This window comes from Podarcis bocagei, assembly GCF_964188305.1.
Source record: "Podarcis bocagei genome assembly, chromosome: Z".
Lineage (NCBI taxonomy): Eukaryota > Metazoa > Chordata > Lepidosauria > Squamata > Lacertidae > Podarcis > Podarcis bocagei.
Window position 1 is genome coordinate 25,411,344 of NC_138140.1, and position 24,815 is coordinate 25,436,158.

The window sequence follows — 24,815 nt, forward strand, 5'->3', positions numbered from 1 at the left end:
GCCAAAGATGTTCCATCAATGCAACAGAAGGTGTGTGATGAGCTCATTTGCATGTTATATAAGCAAGTCTTTAGTATCGCCGAGAACCCCAACTGTGGACCACACTCATCCAAGCAGGCCAGTGGACTTTCCCTTAATCTGTTTATTCAGTGCAGAATGAGAGCTTGATAAAACACATCAAGCTTTAAAGCTGTGGGATATATCCAGCTTCACAAAACCAGCATGCTGAACTCTAATTAATGTATGAAGGGGTTGAGACCATAGAGTCAGCTGTCCTGCCAGGCCTAGCTAGGTCACCGCCTTTATCTTGGGAGGGAAAGTTACCAATCTCTTTTTTATTTCTTTTTCCATCATGTGAACAAATCAGTAAGAATGTCTGGGCTGATTGCTCCAAGCCTTGACCATCAAGTCACCTCTATATTTCAATACAAATAATTTAGAAACATTTACCAACTTTGAAATGAAATTATACTGCCTTTTCTTGCTATATGGAAAAGCACATGAATCTGACCTTAGAAGAGTTTAAGTGCTTTCTATGCTTAAGGGGAAGCGGGGAACTTTGGAAGCAACTTAGAAGGGGATATTTTAAATGACTAAAGGCCTATATTTCTGCTTTACTTTGCTACATGTTTATTGATTTGAACTCTCTCACACAAAAGCATACTTGCCTCAGAACGGGCTCTAGGCATCATGGGAATTCTCATTTTATTCTTTAACCAAATTACTACTAGAATACCAACAAAAGCAGAGAGGCTAGTTCAGTTCATCCCAAATGAAATGTTTAAGCAGCAGCATTAAGATGTCTTAGCCTGATGAGTTTTGGAGGGACGGTTGTGAAGGCATCGTTGTTGCTAGATAAACCTACAAAAGAAATGAGATTGAATCATATTAGTCTCTAATGAAAATAATTCCAATTTACTCTGTGTAGGATATTATCCAAAAACATGTTTGTGCGCATGCAGAGCCACAGGCTGCTCAAGCTGCTCGTTTGTTTATTCCCCAGTACAAGGAAAAAGATACAGGGGTCTATATATTTTCTCTCATGGGTGGAAAATCTATTTTGACAGAAGGCATTGGGTGAAAAATGGAAGTTGTTTATATGTCATTGGAATAACAGAGAGCAAGAACAAATAAATTTGTATTTGTTAGTAGGAGACATATTGAAATATTATTACATCTCACATTATCTTCTAGCAGACAATGCATTTCACTGCTTCACTCTAAGTAATGTAGAAGTACAATACAAAATATCTGCATTTCTATATATCTTAACACATAAGAATTATTTTAGCATTTTAACACTCATGGCTTCCCCCAAAAGAATCTTGGCAACTAAAGTTTGTTAAGGGTACTGAGAGTTATTAGGAGACGCTGAACAAACTACAGTCTCCAAAATTATTGGGGGAGAGCATGACCATGATAGTGGTACAGGTGTTCATTAACTGTTTGTTGTGGATGTGACCATACATTATCTGAAACTAAGTATTATCCTGTGCACAAATATTTTTTGAAGGCGACCCAGAAACTACAACTAATCCAGAATGTAGCAGCTAGACTGGTGACTGGGAGTGGCCACCAAGAGCACATAACACCAGTCCTGAAAGACCTACATTGGCTCCCAGTACATTTCCGAGCACAATTCAAACTGTTGGTGCTGACCTTTAAAGCCCTAAAGGGCCTCAGTCCAGTATACCTGAAGGAATGTCTCCACCCCCATTGTTCTGCCCGGACACTGAGGTCCTGTGCTGAGGGCCTTCTGGCTATTCCCTCGCTGCGAAGAAGTCAAGTTACAGGGAACCAGGCAGAGGGCCTTCTCAGTAGTGGCACCCGCCCTGTGGAACTCCCTCCCACCAGATGCCAAAGAGAAAAACAACTACCAGACTTTTAGAAGACAACTGAAGGCAGCCCTGTTTAGGAAAGCTTTTGATGTTTGACAGACTATTGTATTTTAATATTTTGTTGGAAGCTGCCCAGAGTGGCTGGGGAAACCCAGCCAGATGGACAGAGTATAAATAATAAATTATCATCATCATCATCATCATCATCATCGTGTTATGAACACGCTCCTTTTTCTTCCTCATTTTTGTAATTCATCTTTGAACAACAAAAGGAGGGAAATGGCCAGCAGAGAGTGGCGAACCACCTCTCACCCTTCCTCAATTCCTGATTGCACTCTCCAGGCTCTGCTTTTTTCAGTTACGTATACAAAGCAACCAGGTAAAATTACACAGAACTTTATGTAGCTTCTGGTTTTGACTGAGATTCTGGAAAGAAGCCTCCAGCAACAGCTATTTGATAAGGCCATCTCAAGAGACAACGTAACTCTTCACCCTGTCTGCCCAGCCAACTGCCTCCCCATCTGCCTGTATCTTTAATCTCCTTTCCTTAATTTATTAGCTCACAGCACATCAAGAAGTGACGGCAAAGGTCATCTCTCTCCTCAGCTGCTTTTGATTGGACACATTTGTCTTTCCAGTGACAGCCCGTCAAATGTCAAACATACTCCTGATGGAATGGAAGTTGGTTTTGACACAACTGGAGCTTTTGGAGGACAGAACAAAATCAATCAGCCATGGTATCTTTTCCAGTTAATTTTTTTTATATGAACGCTGCTGAAGAAAAAGATTTACTCAAGTTTCTTTTCATTTCTTAATAGCAATCCATTTTGTCAAGCACATATAACCATCAAGCAGTGGGCCACCTTTATCACATTCACCATCAAGCCTGTCTTCAAGAAATAATCGTTAACATAGCACCTAGCTTGCTTGTTTGCTCCCAGCATATATCTCCTACCTTTCCTTTTTCAACAGAAAAATTCAAGGAGTTTGTCCTCTCCCTTCAAACAGAATCCAATAAATTCTGTTTTAGATGTGTCTATTCAGTAGCCCCACCCATTTATTGAATTACCCCCTTTAATTTATTCCAAAGGGTTAATTGGTAGGAAAAAAGTAACATTATGTCATCTGCATATACTGTATTACAATACTGAGTTCTTCTGCCCACCTTTATTCCTCTTATCTTCTGGTCATCTCTCATTGCTAAAGCCAGACTTTCTTTAAAAGCTGTAAATGGTGGTAGTGCAATGGCAAGTGGAGGGGAGACTTGCCATCATGTCCTTCTCCCGAGGCACTAAAATGTTGGAACTGAAAATCCACTTTGGAGCTTGCATTGTTTTTTTCATTCTTCTCCCTGCCTCCCCACTGCCACCCCCATCACATCATCCTGTTTAGATTTTGGAAGCATCTTTCCAGGTTAGATTTGTTCTCCCAAGGATGGATAATTCCACACACACACACACACACACACACACACACACACACACACTTATTTTAAGCCTCAACCTTTATTTCCCCAGGTGCTATTATCACTTTGCACAGTTACAGCTCCTACCTTCACTCTGGACAATTTGATTGGCAGAACATCAGCCCCAAATGAAACAACCTTTAGTGAAACATTTAATGAGCCCCACCATGACCCTAATTTAAAATGAATACTTTTTGAAGAGCGGCACAGCTAAGAGACAAAAGAACATCTTTGGTGCTCTCGCTCTCTCTCGCTCGTGTGTGTGTGTGTGTGTGTGTGTGTTAAAAAATGAGGAAGTGGGCGGGGGGAATCACAGTGGCCTCTTTCTGTCAGCGCTCCTGAGCTCCCACACTTAATTTTCCCCCCACCGCTACACCTGCTTTCATCTCTGCAAAACACTATTGCTGAATGTGTCTCACTCTTGATCATCCCCAGGTGACAATCCTGTTCCTTCATGCTCCTTTCACTTTTTGACCCAGTGCTTGCACTTCCATTTTCCTCTAACAAACTCAGCATCATTTGTTCCACAAACAAACAAACAAAAACCAACACTGAGTATACAAGACACAGAAAGACCATATAAGAAAAGAAGGGCTCCACAGCTTTCATTACATGCATGTCTACAGCAATAAGAAGTTATTAAGACAGTGATGGGCATCCTCCAGCACATGGGACTAATTACTTACTTACTTACTTACTTACTTACTTACTTACTTACTTACTTATTAGATTTCTACCCTGCCTTTCCTCCCAAAAGAGTCCAGGCCAGCAAACATCAAAATTTTAAAGATGTACAATTAAAATAAAAGCATATTATTACACGCCACTCCAATCTCTGTGATTCCAGGGGTTCCAGGTGCTTACCCAGGGTTTGTGTTTCCTTTGGAATGGGGGACAGTAGGGACTGTGGTGTCTTTATGATATTTGGTTTATTTACTGATATATACAACCTGAGCCTACGATGGAGGGGTTCACAGCATCAACACCCCAAGAGGGTCTTGCTTCACCCAAAGCTACAGCCTTCAATGTGAGCAGAAATCAGGCATGTCTTTCCCTGACAGGCATGGAAAGATCAGCTTAGCATCTTCACATGCTTGGGAGAACGGCTTTGGTCATATCCTAGCTGACCTCTTGTTATATTTTACCTTATGAGACTCCATGACTTGGACTACATGTGGGAAGTTGGAAGCAATAAATCTCTGAACAGCAGAATACTCAAGTAGTAGGTTTGCATATACTATAAAGCAGGTATAGGGGGATTTGTAACCCTCCAAAAATTGCTGGACTACAACTACCCTCATCCCTGACCATTGGCTATGCTGGCTGCTGCTGCTGCTGGGAACTGGAGTCCAGCAACACCTGGAGGGCCACAGGTTCTCCACTCCTACTATAAGTGTCTGTTTAACAAGGGCAATTTCCTGTAACACGTTGCCATTTAAATCATTATCCCTATGCTACCTTCAGGGCATGTTTAAATTTTCATTCATGTGCGTGGTGCAAGTATGCTGTTCTTCAAGCAATGCTGTCTTCTACCCCCCCCCCCCATCTCTAGAAGTAGATGTTCAATGAAAAGATGGACAGTATGAACTTAATGGGTGGAATAAGAGGTCTCCCAGACCTCATTACGGAACCAGTGATATCTTTCATTCATGTTAGAAAAGGTCAATGAAAATATTTTCCTGGTTGTCGCTGGTTTGTTTTTGTTTTTCTTACATTTTTTTTTTTTTTTGCAAGCGCTGCCAACAGTGTAAGCAAATATGAACTCATTACTTGTCAGCAAGCTTGTAATTTTACTGCTATGGACATTGCAATAAAAATTGCAGCAACTCCCACAAATGACATCCCTGACTTTCCCATTTTGGGATCCAGGAAGCCTTTGTGGATCTTTGCCAGCACACAATATTAAATAAATAAATAAAACAAGTTGCCAATTGGCTTTTGTAATAGCATAAGCTCAATGTCTATGGCTCAGTTATCTTCTGGATAACATGCTGCAAACAGAATCGCCTTTAGAAGGTTTTTCTTAAATGCCATGTTCAACCACAGGAAAACTGGGCTTCATTTAACTAGAAGAACTTTCTATTAGAGAGTGACAGAGACAGCCATGTTTCTTTGTTCACCACCCCATTGGGGAAGGGGCATAAGGCCATTAGAGATACGTTCTTCCATGCAGCAAAATAAATCAGAAGGTTGTGGGTATCACAAACTGTTCACACTAAACTTTATAATGGTTGCATTTATACTTCCAGGCAGTGCTTTTTTCTGGGGGGACACAGGGGTACGCATACCCCTAAACATTTTGTGAATCTTTGTACTTTTGCCCATTTGCTGTATTTATTTTTCTTGAGTCAAAAAAACAACAACCACTGCTTCCAGGGAGAAGAGCTTGTGGGGCTTTCTGTGTCAGGTGCCAAAAGAACTGGGCTGCCCTCGGGTGCTATGCACCTTGATTTGGGAATGGGTGCTATTCTCAGGCTACCCCTGGCTGTTGCTTAGTGACAGAGCACACACTTGACAAACAAAAACCCCCAGCTCCTATCTCTGGCATTTCCAGTTTTGAAACAGATCAGGTGGTAGAGAGAAAGGTCTAAGACCCCAATAGAGCCACTGTCTGTCAGACTAACCAATACTAGGCTAGATGGGCAAATAGCCTGCCTGGTAAGGCAGATTCCTAAGTTCCCATTTACACAACAAAAGTGATCTGAGCCTTTACACAGAAATACAAACTGACTCAGACTCTTCTTCAAGTGCCTCCTCTACTTGAGGTCCAAAGGATGGCAACACGAGAACAGGCCTTCTCTGTAATGGCTCCCCATAGTAGTGCCAGGCAAATACATTCTTCTTCAACCAGGCCTTTGACTGATTAATATTCTAAAGCCTTTTAAATGTGTTTGTGGGAGGGAGGGTTATTGTTTTGTTGTTCCTATTTCAATATTTATTTGTGCTTTTACCTTGCGTTTTTATCTTGTGAACCATCCTGATATCTTTTGATGAAGGGTGGAATAATAATAATGAATAATAATGAATAATAATAATGCAGGAAGTTGCCTTATCTGAGTCAGTCCAGAGTTCCATCTAACGCAGTATTGCCTACACTGACTGGCAGCAGCTTCCCAGGATTTCAGACAGGAGACATTCTCAGCTCTAACTGGAGGACAAGGGATTGAACATGGGACATTCTGTATGCAAAGCAGATGCTCTATGCCTGAGCTGCAGCAGGACAAAAGACTCAGCTTCTACATTTTGAAATGTATTGATGATCCAAAACACCTTGGATTATAAACATTTTGACATTAAACTGTTTCTTCTGCCTCCTAAGTAGAGGGCAAACCACCCCACCCACTTTGAGACTGAGGCTCTGGGGAAAGGAAGAGTCAAGAGTTAGACCATGCCAGGGGCACAGGAAGGTGAGGAACAGACTGCCTACTGCCAACCAACTGCAATCTGCCCTGATTCAGCACTAAACTGTGTGTTTTGCTGGGGGAAAGCAGCAGGTGAAACAGAAGTGTGGATGAGCCCTAGGACACAAAACTTAGGTTAAAGCACAAACCTTACAAAGATAAACTTTACAGAGAAAGAATACATCAGCTGATTTAGAGATGAATTGGGCAGATATATGGACAAGTATATGTGCCCACTTGCTCCCATCACCAGCTCTGTGGTGACTTTTTCAGAAGTGTCAAAATTCTTCAAGGTGCAGGGGTAGCCAAAACAGCTGTGAAACTTTACAAGATCAGTGACTGCAGAATATAGAGTGTCTGTTGGGGATGGGGATAGAAAACTAGGAGGGAGGTAGAATGGAATGGAGTAACATGGACAGAGGCACTTTACACTGCAACATTTTGTTGTAGGATCATCAGAATCATCTCCTCTTTCAGCTTCCATCCAGACATACAGGTGCTCCTCCTGAAATACAGACCTCCCCTGTTTTCATTTCAAAATTGATGCAAATCCAAACTTACCCTGGAAACAGCACTTACTCGCTTGTGCATCTGCCTGCAGAGGTTATAGGCACTTCAAGCATTGTAATTGTTCCTTTCCTTTCATTAGCCTCCAGTTTGCCCTAAACATTTTAAGAGGAAGAAAGATTCTAATAATTTGCTTGAGCAAATTAATTCCTCAAAGAGCTTCGCTTGCCAGTAAGCCTAAGTGTTTTGGCTCATGCCAGGAACAGCGTTTAGAAAGGGACAAATTCAGCATTCGGCTGACTTTCTCTCTCTCTCTCTCTCTCTCTCTCTCTCTCTCTATATATATATATATATATATATATATATATATATATATATATATATATTTAAAAGTCCCTGAAGAGGAACATCATAATATTTAGAGCTGGGAAGCACAAGTGCTCCCACCTGCCATGATAATATCAAGAGTAAATTGCTCCCTGGGTCATAAACTGGGGCAATGGCTTAATAACAATGTTATGTACCTGCTATGAAAGAGATGCTTTTCATTTATGTGGAACATAGCAATCGGGATGGACTGGTAGGAGTGCCAAAGAAGTGCCTCTACAGCAGCTTCTGCTGAATTTCAAAAAATATATTTTTTATTTTGTTATTATAAAATTATGCATGGCATGGAGAATGTTGTTTACCTCTGTAGGGAGAGAGACACGGGAAATGTATCCTTGTTTATTCTCCTTGATCTCTCAGCAACTTCCTATACCATCAAGCATGGTATCCTTCTGGAGCCATCTGAGTTGGGGGTGGGCAGCACCTCTTTGCAGTGGTCCCAGTCTTACTTGGATGTTAGTTTTCAGAGAGTGGTGCTTTCAGGCCCGTGGAGCCTTCTGTGTTGTTTACCATGTACATGAAACAAATGAGTGAGGTCATTTTGAGTTTTGATGTTGTCAGCAATATGGTGATGACCCACAACTCTGTTCATAGCTGTCAACATTTCCCTTTTTTAAGGGAAATCCCCTTATTCCAAATAGTATTCCTCGCAAGAAAAGGGAAAAGTTGACAGCTATGACTCTATTTCTTTACATTTGCAGGTGATGCAGTAGATTTGCTGGACTGATGTCTTACATTATAGGCAAGATGAGAGCCAACGAACTGAAGCTCAGACCAGTTACAACTGAGGCACTGTGAGTGAGTGGTTTCCTAGACTGGATGGATGGGAGGCTGCTTGCTTTTAAAAGGGTTACACTCTCTTTGAAGTATCAGATACATAGTTTGATGGTAGTTCTGGAAGCATCACTGTCACTTGAGGCTCAGGTGATCCTGGTGGCATGCAATGCCCCTATCTGGGCAGGTATAACATAACCTCTGTTGTCTACACTGTGGTAACCTCTAGGTTAGATTACTGTAATATGTTATATGTGGGGCTGCCTTTGGAGATGGTTTGGAAACTTCAGCTAATGCAGAATTCAGCTGCCAAGTTTGAGCATATATTCCCAATTCTGGCCTGACTGCACTAGCTGCCAATTACAGGCAATGACCTTTTTAAAAGTAAAGGTAAAGGTACCCCTGCCCGTACGGTCCAGTCTTGCCAGACTCTAGGGTTGTGCGCTCATCTCACTCTAGAGGCCGGGAGCCAGCGCTGTCCGCAGACACTTCCGGATCACGTGGCCAGCGTGACAAAGCTGCATCTGGCAAGCCAGCGCAGCACACGGAACGCCGTTTACCTTACTGCTGGTAAGCGGCCCCTATTTATCTACTTGCACCCGGGGGTGCTTTTGAACTGCTAGGTTGGCAGGCGCAGGGACCGAACGACGGGAGTGCACCCCGCCGCGGGGATTCGAACCGCCGACCTGACGATCGGCAAGTCCTAGGCGCTGAGGTTTAACCCACAGCGCCACCCGTGTCCCAATGACCTTTTTAGGCACATCCAATTGATGTGCAGACATGCATGTGCACATCTCACCGCCCCCGGATGTGGCTGGGAAAGAGGGTGTAATGGAGGCCGGGCAGGGTGCGTGGGGGCAGAGCAGGCTTACATGCACTTTGCCAACATGTGCAGGGGGCAGGAATGCAATCCCCGCACAAAATGGTCCTTGCCTGCAGTTTCTGAGTCCAATTCAATATGCTGGTTTTGATCTATAAAGTGAAAAAATACCACTGTGTGATGGGATGTGGGTGGCGCTGTGGGTTAAACCACAGAGCCTAGGGCTTGCTGATCAGAAGGTTGGCGGTTTGAATCCCCGCGACAGGCTGAGCTCCTGTTGCTCGGTTCCAGCTCCTGCCAACCTAGCAGTTCGAAAGCACATCAAAGTGCAAGTAGATAAATAGGTACCGCTCTGACGGGAAGGTAAACGGCATTTTCGTTCACTGCTCTGGTTTGCCAGAAGCGGCTTAGTCATGCTAGCTACATGATCCAGAAGCTGTACGCTGGCTCCCTCGGCCGATAAAGTGAGATGAGCGCCACAACCCCAGAGTTGTCCATGACTGGACCTAATGGTCAGGGGTCCCTTTACCTTTATATGGTCTAATGTAAGCAAAGATATATTTCAATGCAACAGTTTAAAGATAAAATGAATAAAAACTGTGTTACCAAAAAATACAATTAAAATGGGACTATCCTCTTGTGAGAACTTTAACAGAGAAGAGGAACTTCACCACTGTGTCTGTTACAACCAAGTTTGTATTGGCAAAGAAATATTCCAATAAATATGCCTTCTTACATCCCTTTTATTATCCCACAGAAGAAAATCATGTTGCAGCCAGCTATTCACACTGATTAATTTAAGCTCTCAAGTATCCCATAATACCAAAGCATTAGTCTGTACTGCCATCAAGGTCAAGCCTGTTGCTCTGTTTTTTTTTTTAATCAGATAATTTCTGTTAGGTGGGACAGAACACTGAAGCTTTATTTGTTCTTCTCTTTAAAAAAGCAAGGTTCATGGCCAGCAGGTAATCAGTGTTGCAATAAAGGAAAAGGAGAACAACAATAGCTAAGCTATGTTGGATCCCCTCTGACATCTGCCTTCGGTACTCTCAAAATGAATTGAGCATAATCCAGTGATAAATTCTCCAGTACCAGTACTCAGGAACTGAGTAAGATCACGAAAGTTACTTCTTTTCCTTTGCCTCTTTGCTTTCTTGAAATCAACGTTCAACTCTATGTGTGTCGAGAGAAAACCCCAATGTCTTTTTAGAAGTCTGTGTTTACTATTTTTATTGGAGCAGACTGAAGTTTTTGCTGTTTTGATATTGCTGTAAGTTTGGGAGTGGGTTTGCGACGGTCCTTAAGGGTGCCTCCAAACCCTGTGATTCTTGACTATTATTCTGGTGAGTACATAAAAAGAGCCCAAGGGCTCACCTAGCCCAGCACTCTGTTCTCACAGTGGTGGACCAGATGCTCCAAAGGGAATCTCATAAGCAGGACCCGAGTGCAACAGCTTATTCTCCCCACTTGAGATTCCTAGCAACTGGGGAAAGAACATCATGGCTACCAGCCACAAGTTGCCTTATCCTAAATGGATTGTTCCAACCCTCTTGTAAAGCCTTTCAAGTTTATGACCTTTACTACAACTTGTGGGGGGAAATTCCAGAGTTAAACTATATACCTCCTTTGGTCTGTCCAGAATCTTGCAGCATTTCGCTTCACTGCCTCCACATTCTGAGAGCAATCAAAACATTTCCCAAACAACTTTCTACAAAACTTGTATAATTTGATAACACTCATTTCATGTCTCCTACAGCTATTAGTGTGGCTTACCCTGAAGGAAGATCTCTGAAAGCTTGGCAGATTACAACTGATAGCCTGTGACATTTGGCCAATTATATTTGTTTTATTCCTTATATTTATATCCTACCATTATTCATGGATACCAAGGCAAGGTACCCCAGATAATCAGCCATCCAGGCTCTGAGCAGGCCTAGATCTGCTGCTCTACAACAATGTAACGGTCCCATTCACCTTCAGACTACACCCTAGGACAGGGGTAGGCAACCTAAGGCCTGGGGGCCGTATGCGGCCCAATCACCTTCTCAATCTGGCCTGCAGACGGTCCGGGAATCAGCATGTTTTTACGTGAGTAGAATGTGTCCTTTTATTTAAAATGCATTTCTGGGTTATTTGTGGGGCCTGCCTGGTGTTTTTACATGAGTAGCATGTGTGCTTTTATTTAAAATGCATCTCTGGGTTATTTGTGGGGCATAGGAATTTGTTCATTTCCCCCCCAAAAAATATAGTCCGGCCCACCACATGGTCTGAGGGATGGTGGGCCGGCCCACAGCTGAAAAAGGTTGCTGACCCCTGTCCTAGGACCATACTTTGATGTGTCTCAATGAGAGTAAAAATGGCCCAAGAAGTCATAAGTGACCAGTGGAGATTACTCACTCGTGGGCACTACTGAACAGCAAAGAGTGATGAAAAACAAGACCGTTTGAGATATCTCTTTCACCAAAAATGTATTGGGGGGCCTTAGAGGTCAAGAACTATAGGCCGATTTTGTTACTAAATAACGACTATAAATTGTTTGCGGATGTAATGGCAGAAAGATTTAAAAAGGTATTAAATAGTAGAATTCACAAAGACCAAATGGGCTTCCTACCAGGGAGACAATTGAAGGATAACGTAAGAAATGTGATAGATATCATTGAATACTTGGAAAGTAGAATAGATAAACAGGCAGCCTTGATAATTATTGATGCCAAAAAGGCATTTGATAATGTTTCTTGGCGTTTTCTGATAGAAAATTTGAAAATGATGGGGATGGGAGAAAGATTTAGAAAAGGTATCGAAGCTGTCTACCATGAGCAAAAAGCAAAACTTGTAATAAATAATACTACATCAGAATTTTTTGATATATCCAAAGGGACTAGACAAGGTTGTCCCTTGTCTCCTTTATTGTTTATAACAGTATTGGAAGTACTTACTAAGAGACTGAGGGAAACAACAGAGGTTAAAGGAGTCAAGGTAGGGACTAAGGAACACAAAATCAAAGCCTTTGCAGATGATATTGTATTAACACTAGAAGATCCAAAGTATAGCGTGAAAGAAGCTTTACAAAAATTCGAAGAGTTCGGTGCTGTGTCAGGCCTTAAAGTTAATAAGAATAAGACCAAAATGCTGACTAAAAATTTAACCAAAGAAGATATCGTAGATTTAGAACAAAAGACGGGAATTATGATAGTAAAGAAGGTGAAGTACCTTGGAGTGTGGATTACAGCTAAAAATATCAATTTATACAAGGACAACTATGAGGTCACATGGAAGAATATTAAGAAAGATTTAGAAATCTGGGAGAGAATGAGTGTGCCACCCACCGCTCTGGACTCTCTGATAAAACCCCTCTTCAGATTTTTGTCAATGAACTCCCTTAACTCCTGCATTTCCCTGTCTGACATGGCGTACAGCTTGCCCACTGGGAGCTGGGCCCCAGGGAGTAAATTGATTTGACAGTCAAAGGGTCTATGCGGAGGTAGTTTGTCTGCTTCCCTTTCGCTGAAGACGTTGCTCAGGTCGGCGTATTGTTGGGGCACCTTCTCCTTGTCCGTTACTTCCGTCCCTGCTAGAGTGGCTTTGGTCCCTTCTGGAGCTTTCCCCTCTTTGCAGTGCTCTAGACAATGTGCTGACCCAAAGGAGACCACTCTCTGATGCCAGCCCACTAGCGGATCATGTAACGCTAGCCAGCTCATCCCCAAAATAATGGGAGCTCCTCCCAAGGTGGCCACATTAAACGCTATTAGCTCAGTGTGCCTTGCCACTCTCATTATCATTGGGACGGTCTGTTGGCTGACTTCTCCTCCCAACAGCTCCCTCCCATCGATCGTGGTCACCTGCAAAGGGTTGCTTAAAGGGATAGTCTGTATCTGGTGTTCAGCTGCAAACTCCTTGCTCATGAAATTACAGGAGCTGCCTGAGTCCAATAGCACCTTTATCTTTAGTGGGTGTCCGTTTGGCAGCTCTAACAACACCTCTATCACTAGGGCGTGTTTAGGAGGTTCCGGCGTGGGCACTTTCACTGCTCTTTGGCCTGGCTGCTGTGCCCCGACGGTGGCAGCCAGGCGTTGGCTTTTACTTGCTGCTGGAGCTCTTCCTCCCTCTCCCCAACAGCTCCCGCCATCCCTTGCCATTCCTTTCTTTGGGGGCAGACTCTGGCAAAGTGACCTGGCTGTTGGCAGAGATAACATTTCCTGGCTTCTTTCCCCTCCTTCTTCCGCCCTTCACTGGGCTTTGAAACTGCGCGCGTGCGCGCTGTTCCAATTTCCATCGGCTCTCCTGGCGGGAAAGGTGGCTCTGGAATCTCTGGAATGCGAAACTCCCTCCAACGTTCCCCCTTCCCTTCCCGCCTCTCCAAGGCTCTCGCCTCCTGGCGTGCTCCTATGGTCAGCGCTGATTTGGTCAGCTGGTCCATAGACTCCGCCCTGGGCGCCCGGGAAAGTTCGTCTTTCACAGCCGAAGAAAGTCCTTCTTCAAAAAGCATTTGTATGGGTTCCGCCGATAGATTCCACCCCAATTTATGGATCAACATGGTAAACTCAGTCCAGTACTCACGGACAGATCGGCTCCCCTGTTTACAAGCCATTAACTGTCTGCGTACCACACCCTGCTCAATATCGCTGGAAAACATCAAGTCCATGGCACGAAAAAACTTCCTCGTGTCCTTTAGAATGTCATTATTCGCTGCCATCAGGGGCCTAACCCAGTCTTTCGCCCCCCCCCCTTCGAGATGTCCAATCACAAACGCCACTCGCGATTCCTCGTCGGGAAAGTCATCAAACTGCAGATTGAGGGCATATTGCATCTCTGTCCTAAAGGCATGATAGTTCCTGGGCTCCCCCCGAAACTTCTGCACCAATCCTGGCACCTTCCTGGCGAGCGGGGTGGTTTTTCCCTTTTCTGCATCTTGAGCCCTCCTCTCCTCGAGCCTCGCCGTCTGCAGCGCTAGCTGGACCTCCAACACCCTGTACCTTTCTTCCAGGCTTGGACCCGCTCCAGCTCCTCCTGCTTCTCCGGTTCCGGCTGGGTTGCTCATGATGCCTTTCCCTGCACAAGCTGCTTTCAAGGACTGTCGGAATGCTGTGATGGGATGATGAGCTGCTTGTGCGTAAAATCCCTGTCCCTCAGAGTTTGGTTAAGTCCGCAAACCTCTGTCTGTAACGGAGCCCATTAATCATGGCTCCGTCAGTCGCTGGCAGATTCCGACAGTGGTTGCTTCCGGAATCTCTTCCAACATAAAAGCTCCTTAACGGAAACGCGTCTTCTGGACTCTCGGCGTGACAGTTTCCTGCGAGGAGTGGGTGTCCCTATAGGAGGTCCTGAAACCTCCCCACTGTTTTCACTGGAAGTGTCTCTGAGCCATCCCTCCTGCTCACTTTCCCTCGGAGCTCCTCCTCTCCCCCTGCTGGTTCCCTCTTCAGCTGCTGAGTCTCTCCCAACCTCTGTGAGCCCTTCCACCTCCTGTCTTTCCGATGGCAGTTCCCTGACAATGAGATTATACTTTTTGGGGAGGATAGCGGTTATTAAAATGAATGTCCTGCCCAGAATGCTATTTTTATTTCAAACCATTCCTGTACTTAAAGGGTTAAAGCAGTGTAAAGAGTGGCAAAGAGCCTTGGCGAGATACATCTGGCAGGGAAAAAGACCGCGAATAAAAATGAAAATATTGGTAGATAAAAAAGAAAGAGGGGGTTTCTCCCTACCGGATTTAAGTTTATATTATGAAGCGGCGTGTTTAATGTGGCTGAAAGATTGGATAAGACTGGAAAATAGGGACATTTTGGATTTGGAAGGCTTCGATAACAGGTACGGGTGGCACTCGTACATGTGGTACGAAAAGGTGAAAGTACACAGAGGCTTTCTAAACCATATCTTTAGAGGACCAATATTTCAAGTATGGGAAAGAAATAAAAATCTATTGGAAAGGAAGACACCTTGGTGGTTTTCACCAATAGAGGTGTTAACTGTTAAAAAAATCAATATGGAAGGGAAGAATGCCACCTATGAAGAACTTACGCGGAAAACTGATCAAGGCATTAAACTCAGACCGTACGAAGAGATAAAAAACTCATTTACAGGGTGGCTGCAATACCACCAGGTAAATGATTTGTTAAAAGAAGATAAAAAGAAATTAGGATTCGAAGACAAAAAATCTAAATTTAATGTGGAAGTTATAGAAGGTAAGAATAAAATATTGTCTAGGATATATGATATTTTACTGGAGTGGTATACAAAAGACGAGGAGGTGAAGGAGGTTATGACTAAATGGGCGATAGACATTGGTTATAACATCGACTTCGAGAGATGGCTGGAATTGTGGAATACTAACATGAAGTTCACGGCGTGTTTACGGCACTAAGGGAAAACCTGTGGAAAATGATCTATAGGTGGTACTACACGCCAGTGAAGCTGGCTAAGATTTATAGGTTGAAGAATAAAAGATGCTGGAAATGTGGAGAGGTAGAAGGCGACTTCTACCACATGTGGTGGTCATGTAGCAAAGTGAAAGGCTTTTGGGAATCGATCTATAACGAACTTTAAAAAATTTTAAATACACCTTTCCCAAAAAACCCCGAAGCTTTTCTGCTAGGAATGACGGGTAAAGAAATTAAAAAAGAAGATAAGATTTTATTCCTATATGCCACAACAGCCGCAAGAATCATGTTAGCACAAAATTGGAAAACGGAGGTTATACCAAATATAAGTGATTGGCAAGTTAAAATGTTAAATTATGCTGAGCTCGCTAGAATAACAGGAAGATTAGGAGATCAAGACGAACAGAAATTCCATGATAATTGGAATAAATATTTGATGTATATTGGAACTAAATTTCAGACGACACTGGCAGGGTTGAAATAACTCTAACAGCAAATGATTACTAAGTAAAAGAGATAAAATGACCGTAAATTTTATTTGATACTTACCAAAGGAGTGGAGGGAAGTTCAAGGCTCGGCAGAGCCTAAAACAACTTTGTACTATACTTATGATTTGTGGAGTGGATATAAGTTGTGCAAGTTATGTAATGGATTTTGTATATGTCTATATGTATAATAATAATAATAATAATAATAATAATAATAATAATAATAATAATAATTTATTATTTATACCCCGCCCATCTGGCTGGGCCTCCCCAGCCACTCTGGGCGGCTTCCATAAAAACCAAAAATACAGTAAAATATCACACGTTAAAAACTTCCCTGAACAGGGCTGCCTTAAGATGTCTTCTGAATGTCAGGTAGTTGTTTATCGCTTTGACATCTGCTGGAAGGGCGTTCCACAGGGCGGGCACCACTACTGAGAAGGCCCTCTGCCTGGTTCCCTGTAGCTTTGCTTCTCGCAATGAGGGAACTGCCAGAAGGCCCTCAGCGCTGGACCTCAGCGTCCGGGCAGAATGATGGGGGTGGAGACGCTCCTTCAGGTATACTGGACCGAGGCCGTTTAGGGCTTTAAAGGTCAACACCAACACTTTGAATTGTGCTCGGAAACGTACTGGGAGCCAATGTAGGTCTTTCAAGACTGGTGTTATATGGTCTCGGCGGCCACCCCCAGTCACCAGTCTAGCTGCCGCATTCTGGATTAGTTGTAGTTTCCGAGTCACCTTCAAAGGTAGCCCCACGTAGAGTGCATTGCAGTAGTCCAAGCAGGAGATAACCAGAGCATGCACCACTCTGGCGAGACAGTCCGCAGGCAGATAGGGTCTCAGCCTACGTACCAGATGGAGCTGGTAAACAGCTGCCCTGGACACAGATTTGACCTGTGCCTCCATGGACAGCTGTGAGTCCGAAATGACTCCCAGGCTGCACACCTGGTCCTTCAGGGGCACAGTTACCCCATTCAGGACCAGGGAATCCTCCACACCTGCCCGCCTCCTGTCCCCCAAAAACAGTACTTCTGTCTTGTCAGGATTCAACCTCAATCTGTTAGCCGCCATCCATCCTCCAACTGCCTCCAGACACTCACGCAGGACCTTCACCGCCTTCACTGGTTCTGATTTAAAAGAGAGGTAGAGCTGGGTATCATCCGCATACTGATGAACACCCAGCCCAAACCTCCTGATGATCTCTCCCAGCGGCTGCATGTAAATGTTGAAAAGCATGGGGGAGAGGACAGAACCCTGAGGCACCCCACAAGTGAGAGCCCAGGGGTCTGAACACTCATCCCCCACCACCACTTTCTGAACACGGCCCAGGAGGAAGGAGCGGAACCACTGTATAACAGTGCCCCCAGCTCCCAGCCCCTCAAGACGGTCCAGAAGGATGCTATGGTCGATGGTATCAAATGCCACTGAGAGATCCAGCAGAACTAGGAAACAGCTCTCACCTTTGTCCCTAGCCTGCCGGAGATCATCAACCAGTGCAACCAAGGCAGTTTCAGTCCCATGATGAGGCCTGAATCCCGACTGGAAGGGATCCAAATGGCTTCCAAATCCAAATTACGTATATATATGTAATACTAATAAAAAATGTATTGGGGGGCAGGACAAGCAGTGGGAGATGGAGAGATATATAGTGGTACCTCGGATTACAGATGCTTCAGGTTACAGACGCTTCAGGTTACAGACTCCACTAACCCAGAAATAGTACCTCGGGTTAAGAACTTTGCTTCAGGATGAGAACACAAATCACGCAGCGGCAGCAGGAGGCCCCATTAGCTAAAGTGGTACCTCAGGTTAAGAACAGTTTCAGGTTAAGAACGGACCTCCAGAACCAATTAAGTTCTTAAACCGTATATGGAAAGTTCTTAACCTGTATATTCTGGGTACAGACGGATAAGATTACATACACACGCACGCACGCACACACGCACACACACACACACACACACACACACACCTCCTGTATGTGTGTGCTGCAGGTTTAAGTTTCTTTTTCTGGGAGCAATCAGATTTTGCCACATGCTTTAGTAACCTCTTGAGAGGATTACTGGAACATGTTTGTGGGTGGGTTGGGGCTGCCCCAAAGAACATTTAGATGCTTCAGTTAGCCTAGAATCGTTACATTCAGACTTTATAAAGTATAAAATTCAAAGCCTTTCACATTGTCTCGGGCTCTCTGGGGCATCAGATAGCGTTCTCTTTCCCAGCCCTAACAATGCAATCCAAGAGCAGGAAGGGAGATATCAGCAGCCTTGAAGAAGCCATAAGCTTTGCAGAAGTACAAAGAATGTTTAGGGAGTAAAGAAAAAACATAAAGGGGAAAGAAAATTGTTTAGTAGGAACTGAGCAAGATCAGTAACCGCAGAATGTCGGGTGACTGTTGGGAAGAAGATGAACAACTAGGAAAGGTGGACTAGGATAGAGCAGGATGTCACCAGCCAATTTAGATCCTTAGACCCATGCAGATGGGCATGCTGTCATGGACTTCAGTTCACTTTTCCATGAGATCTGGGTAAAAATTGGATCCAGTCAATAATCTGAGCCTTGAAAAGCACGTGATGCATCAGCACTTACACACAAGAAGACCTTGCACTCATGCACACATGGCTAGCTGAAACTACTCTGCACGGTAACATTTTGCTGCAATTCTGAGTTGTTGTCTCTGTCTTACAGATAAGCTGGTGCTTAACCATGACAATGTTCTAGCGGGATGCTGGAATGTAAACAGCTAAATAGGGCTTCAGGGCAACAGAGAAATACAGCCACAGACTGTAAAAAGCTGAGTGCCCTCTCTTGCTATTCACCCCTGGGGTGTACGAACTTGGGGTGTCCAGGAACTGTAATGAGGTCAATACTGTGAGGGGTTTGTCCCTCTCATAGGCGCCAACTGTATGGGGCTGAGGACAGCTCAGCCCCACCCCACAAGTATGCAGGGATGGCCTGGTCTGAGTCCCTCATCCGCAGTCATGAGGAGCTGGGTCCCACTGGGCCTCCCTGTGGCGGTAGTGGAGGGCCCTGCTGGGCCTCCTCATTGGCACCAGAAGGCCCCAACTGGCCTACCTGCAGTGACAGAGGGCCTTGTCAGGCCTTGCAGCCTCCTGCCAAAGCACATAGCTGTCAACTTACAGATTTGAAAATAAGGGGCCAGCAGCCTCGAAAATAAGGGATCAGCAGCCAAAATAAGGGATTTTAGTCAACCAGCTGAAATGCGAAGTTAAAAGGGACCAGATCATTTTGGAGAGCAGCCCGTTTTTAGCCCTTCGTTTCCAGAGGTTGCTGCTCAAGACACCAGCTGATGAAACACTGTAATTAAATAACTACAAGCAGCAACCGCTTTTCACACAAAACGAAGTCCAAGCTACGAAGATGCTGCTGCAGTTCTGTATTTTTTCTCTCGTTCTCTATCTGCAGCTCTCAGTTCCATCATGCGGGGCGGAAGGAAGGGGAGGGGGAAATAGCGCCCGAAGTAAACCCGCAGATCAGACCATCTATGCTAGTCTACCACTACAAATCTATTGGAGAAGCGCTTGCTGTCCTTCCTCTGCTTTCCCCCTCTATCGTTAGCCCTTGGAACACCTGCCCGCGCCTCCGCCTCCTCCCCCTCTCTTGAACTGCTTTCTCTATGGTTGCCCTCGCTCTCCTCTCAAGGCTCCTCAGCAATTCATAGGCCGCACCAGGCTGCCCATCTCATCCGGGTCCTTTGGTGGTGCAGCCGCAGTATGGCCTAGCGGGAGCGGCGACAATGGGCAGAGGGGAGGCCCCAGGCAGAGACGCTCAGTTCGGCAGCCACGAGGAGGATGGCAGTGGAAGGGCCCGAGGCTCCCGCCAGTCCCAGCGGGGAGGGACTCCGGGGGCCAAGGCTGGTGAGAGGAGGCCGGAGGGGGGCAGGGTGGGCAGCCAAGCAACACAGTTGGAGCCTCCTTCCTCCCTGGCCAGCAGGGAGGGAGGGAGAGGAGCTGCTTCCTTTGAAACCCGGGAAATTTAAGGGACATCATCAATAAGGGACAGCAGCAGGACACGGCGCTGTGATAAGGGAGTTTCCCGCCAAATAAGGGACGGTTGATAGCTATGCCAAAGCATGTGACATCATATGCATTTGTTGCAAGTGTGACGTCACACGCTAGCGACAAGCCCCCCCAATGCCCCGTCGGAACTCATTGTACCTGGTCCCTCTCATTGCCACACAAAAGATTTAGGGAAAGAGCAAACACACTTGGTGCGAGCGTATGAATGACATTTTAAGATGGCGTCACCAAGATCAATATGCATACATATACTTTTCCTCCAAGGAGCTCAAGGTGGCATACATGCTTCTCCGTCTCCTCATTTAGCACAGCTACCCTGTGAAGTAGATTAGGCTGAGAGAGGCTACATGGGCATAGCCAAGAGGGAGGCAGGGGGGCAGCTGCCCCCCATATCAAGTAAATCAATACAAATACTTAATTAACTGAGGTTCTGCCCCCACCCCAACATAAAGCCTGTCCCCACCAACATAAATCCGGGCTATGTGCATGAGAGCCAGTGAAGACTACCAGTGGACTTCATGGTTGAGGTGGAATTCAAACCTTGGTATACTCTCTAGTCCTAGTGCAACACTCTAACCACTATACCAGATGTTTTATTAGGGATGAGTACAGGGACATGACAAATCTTTAGGCTCTGGTTTAAATGTAATTCCCTCCCCCTCCCCCCATCTTTCTCCCACCAAACAGAAAATGGAGGTTGGATAAGGATGAATATTTTATTTTATTTTATTTTATTTTATTTTATTTTAGGCTGTGGACCAAATCCAGCTGAGTTCTGAGCCAAACTGGGCCTATTCAGAAGGACTTGGGTGTTGCATGAGTCAGGTACAGACAGATGCAGATGGCTACAGATCAGCTTGGATGGCCAACAGCAGGGGTCAGCAATTTTTTTCAGCAGGGGGCCGGTCCACTGTCAGACCTTGTGGGGGGCCGGACTATATTTTTTTTTGGGGGGGGATGAACGAATTCCTATGCCCCACAAATAACCCAGAGATGCATTTTTTTAAAAAAGCACACATTCTACTCATGTAAAAACACAGGCAGGCCCCACAAATAACCCAGAGATGCATTTTAAATAAAAGCACACATTCGACTCATGTAAAAACACACAGATTCCCGGACCGTCCGCGGGCCGGATTGAGAAGGCGATTGGGCCGGATCCGGCACCTGGGCCTTAGGTTGCCTACACATGGCCAAAAGCAATTTGCTGCTATCGTGGTGTAGAGGCAGGCATCAGGTGGGAAAACCCCACAAAGAGACTGAGAGCTACCGTAATCACCGGGAGAAGGTAGCCCCCTACTGCCTGACACTTCTTCCTGCATGGTGCAAAGGAGCAGGAGCAGAAACTCCACTGCTCAGCAGAATGGCCAATCCTGTCTGGCGCAGGGGGCTCCTTTGCAAACAAATTATCAGACAATATGCTTGCAAGGGCTCAGCTGGCAGAATTGACAACCCGCCCACGCCTGCTTTCAGCTGGAGATGAGGAGGAGAACAACATCTTTCTCCAGCTTCCAGGTGTATGTTTAATGACTTTTTTTAAAAAAAACCAAACAAACCCAGTTCACGAAACATAAGCTCCATCTCCCAAACTACTTTGAAACTGGTCCCTCAGATTGAAACCACTGAACAGATGGGGGTTCTGTGCACAGCCAAAATTTATATATTGCCTTCTTATGAAGCAGCTTGTGAAGTATTTACAGGATGAATAGTGATGAAAGAGAGAAAATAGCAGGTATCTTCAGCATTTAGGGGTGGAGTTAATTTTAAGAGGTTTGCAAACAAGTGCTGGCCAGTTTTCTGAACAAACAGTGCCCTCTTTTGGTTTGCATTTAAAGTAACACATGGTTTAAAGCAGTGCTTTTTTCTAAAAAAAAAAAACTGTTTAGGGCTACTGTCATTTTCCTACTCATATTGAAACTAAAACTCTGAGATAATGGAGCAGGAATTGGAGGAGGCTCAGGGACTTATTATGTCGTCTGTCAGAACAGCCCATTAATTGAGAGACCCTCCTTGCCCTGGTAAGGGAATGAGGTGATAATGCAGCTTCCAAGTGTTTGTGAAATATTGTTTGTGAAAGGTTAACATAACAGAAGTTTGGGAAAGAGGGAGGAAATATCAGGCAGAGGCTGGTGCTTATTTACTTCACACTAGCAGTTTAAATGTCACACCTTCTTTGCAAGATCGTTTTTATTTCTGGTTAAGAGCTCAAACAGGGCTGGGTAATCTCAGGCCTAGGGCCCGAAAGTGGCCCTCCAGGCACCTCTGTGTGGCCCTCAGAATTCTCTCCAGGCCACACCCATCACAGGCTCTGCATCAGATCCTCAGTGTTTTCTGCCTGGCTGGGAATGTGCCTTTTGTTTGCCTGGATCGAGTACAGAGAAGTGTCTGCGCCTGTGCATAGAAACTAGACTAACTACAAAGATTAAAATTTGCATGTGTTGCTCCTTTCATTTCTGGTTCTGGCCCTGCCCACCACAAGCTTATGGCCCTCAGAAGGTTGCCCAAAAAGGAATGTGGCCCTTGGGCTGAAAAAGGCATTTAGTCTGGATCAAGCTCTCTCTCTCCCCCCCGCCCCCCAAAGCACAGTGTTTTTCAAGCTGGACAGGTAAGCACCTCTAAGATCAATGGAGCATACCTGCTCACAAATTGGAAGTCATGCGACACAGCTGACCAGGGATGTGAACCCGAATCCCATAGGCCCAATTCCAACATGCTTACTACTCTACAGTGCTTTTTGCCAGTTCACTATACATCCAGGCAATTGCTATGGATCTGGCCAGGGGACTGAGAGCCAAGGAGCTGTCAGAGGGTGTCACATGCTGATGGCAGGCCTGACAAGGATCTCCACTGGGAGCAACAAAGTGCACTTCTTAGCTGTGTAAATTACATGCACGGTGCACGGTGTTTCCGTTTGCTCTGGCTTCTGTCATGGTGTCCTATTGTGCCAGAAACAGTTTAGTCATGCTGGCCACATGACCTGGAAAGCTGTCTGTGGCCTGAAGTGAGATGAGCACCGCACCCCATAGTCGCCTTTCACTTGATTTAACCGTCCAGAGGTCCTTTTCCTATTTTATTATTACATATATAATGTTTTATCAGCACCTACTGGTTAAAGCTGTGAATTACACTGTGCTGGCAAAAGTGCTGCTGCCTTTCCCCTTTTTTTAAAAAAAAAAAAAATCATTCCTGTAAAAATGTTTGCAAGATACAGTGGTACCTCGGGATGTGAACGGGGATCCATTCTGGAGCCCCGATCGCATCCTGAACAGACACGACAGCGTATCTGTGCATGCGCGGGTCGCGTTTCCCCGCTTCCGCGCATGTGCATGATGTTATTTTGACCGTCTGTGCATGTGCGAGTGGCGAAACCCAAAAATAACTCGCTCCGTTACTTCCGGGTCGCAGCGGAGCGCAACCTGAAAGCGCTCAACCTGAAGCGTATTTATCCCGAGGTATGACTGTACAGAAGTGAACAATGGCTTGCCTGTTTGATATTGTATGGTCAACAACTTAAGAAAGAAAATACTGCAGGCAGAGAAATGCAGAGAGGTTTTTTTATTTTAAAACATGCTACAAATAATGAGAGCATCATTGTACAGAAGCACAGTGGACTGGTCAATAATAAATTCTGGAATAAGATCAAATCCAGATAATATCATACTTTTTAGGCAGCTACAGACATGAGTCGTGAATGACCACCATGGAACTGCATAGTTCATAGGTTTGGCTTTACCCCTGGAAACTCATAATGAATGGGGAAGCTTTTTTCAAATAGTGCAATGAAGAAGAGTTTCTTAAACTGGGAAAAGGGCTAAGTTAGCCCTCCATCCCTGGGCAGAGCCAGTCAAACCATGAGGCAAGGTGAGGTGGCTGCCTCAGGCAGCAGGATCCAGAGGGTCAGCAGATCCTGATGTAGATCTTTATTCCTTCCTTGTTCCTGAGGTAGTTCGGCACTCCTTCCCTGGCAGTGTGAGGGTCACCGTTTTGTGGTTCTCCTCAGATACAAAAATGTCTTGGGGCAGTCTGTGCAATGGTTAGTCAATCAGTGATAAGAAAATAAATTACAAGGGATTTTGCACATAATGGCAGCAATGGTGAAGATGGACAGCAAACAAGGCTGAGGATCTGAATAAACTGGTGCGCTCACTATATCCTTGATTTCCTGTAAAACTTGGTCCCAAAATCTATATATATGTGCAGAAGTCTGCCACATGTAGAAATACACTCCCCTGTCTTTGCATCCACACCAGCACAGAGGAGAGCAGTTGTCAAAGGATGTCACTTGCTGGCAGCAGGCCTGCCAAGGCCTGTTGGGAGCGATAAATTGAAAGAAACTATTTCTTAGCTGTGTAAGTAGCATAAATGATACTTGATCTCCACTTAGCGGTTAAAAGTGTGAATTACACTGCCCTGGTGTAAAGAAGAACAAATGTTTTACAGTACACCAGAGATTCAACCAATGTGGTTAACCATATATTATTTATATAGTATTTATTTAATCAACTTGTATGCCGCCTTTCATCCAAAAATCACAGGGTGATTCAAAACAAAAATGAGAACACAAAATAAACAAAACCCAGTAACTGCTTCTCCCGCAAACATATTTAATAGGCCATAGAATGTTAAACAGTCAAAAGCCGGGTTATAGAGAAACCTTTTCACCTGGTGGCTAAAGATGTGTAAACCTCTTGACCTGGGCTGTATCTACACAGATATA

General features: G+C 44.8%; 1 long non-coding RNA gene across 1 annotated transcript; it reads right to left on the reverse strand.

Annotated features, from left to right (window-relative positions):
* Positions 1 to 416: 416 nt before the first annotated feature.
* LOC308578827 lies at positions 417 to 23,122 on the reverse strand. The gene is made up of 3 exons (XR_014004148.1): positions 22,734 to 23,122; positions 7,266 to 7,366; positions 417 to 861 (listed from the first exon to the last, which is right to left on the reverse strand). It is a non-coding gene; the product is annotated as an uncharacterized lncRNA (long non-coding RNA).
* Between the last annotated feature and the right edge of the window lie 1,693 nt (positions 23,123 to 24,815).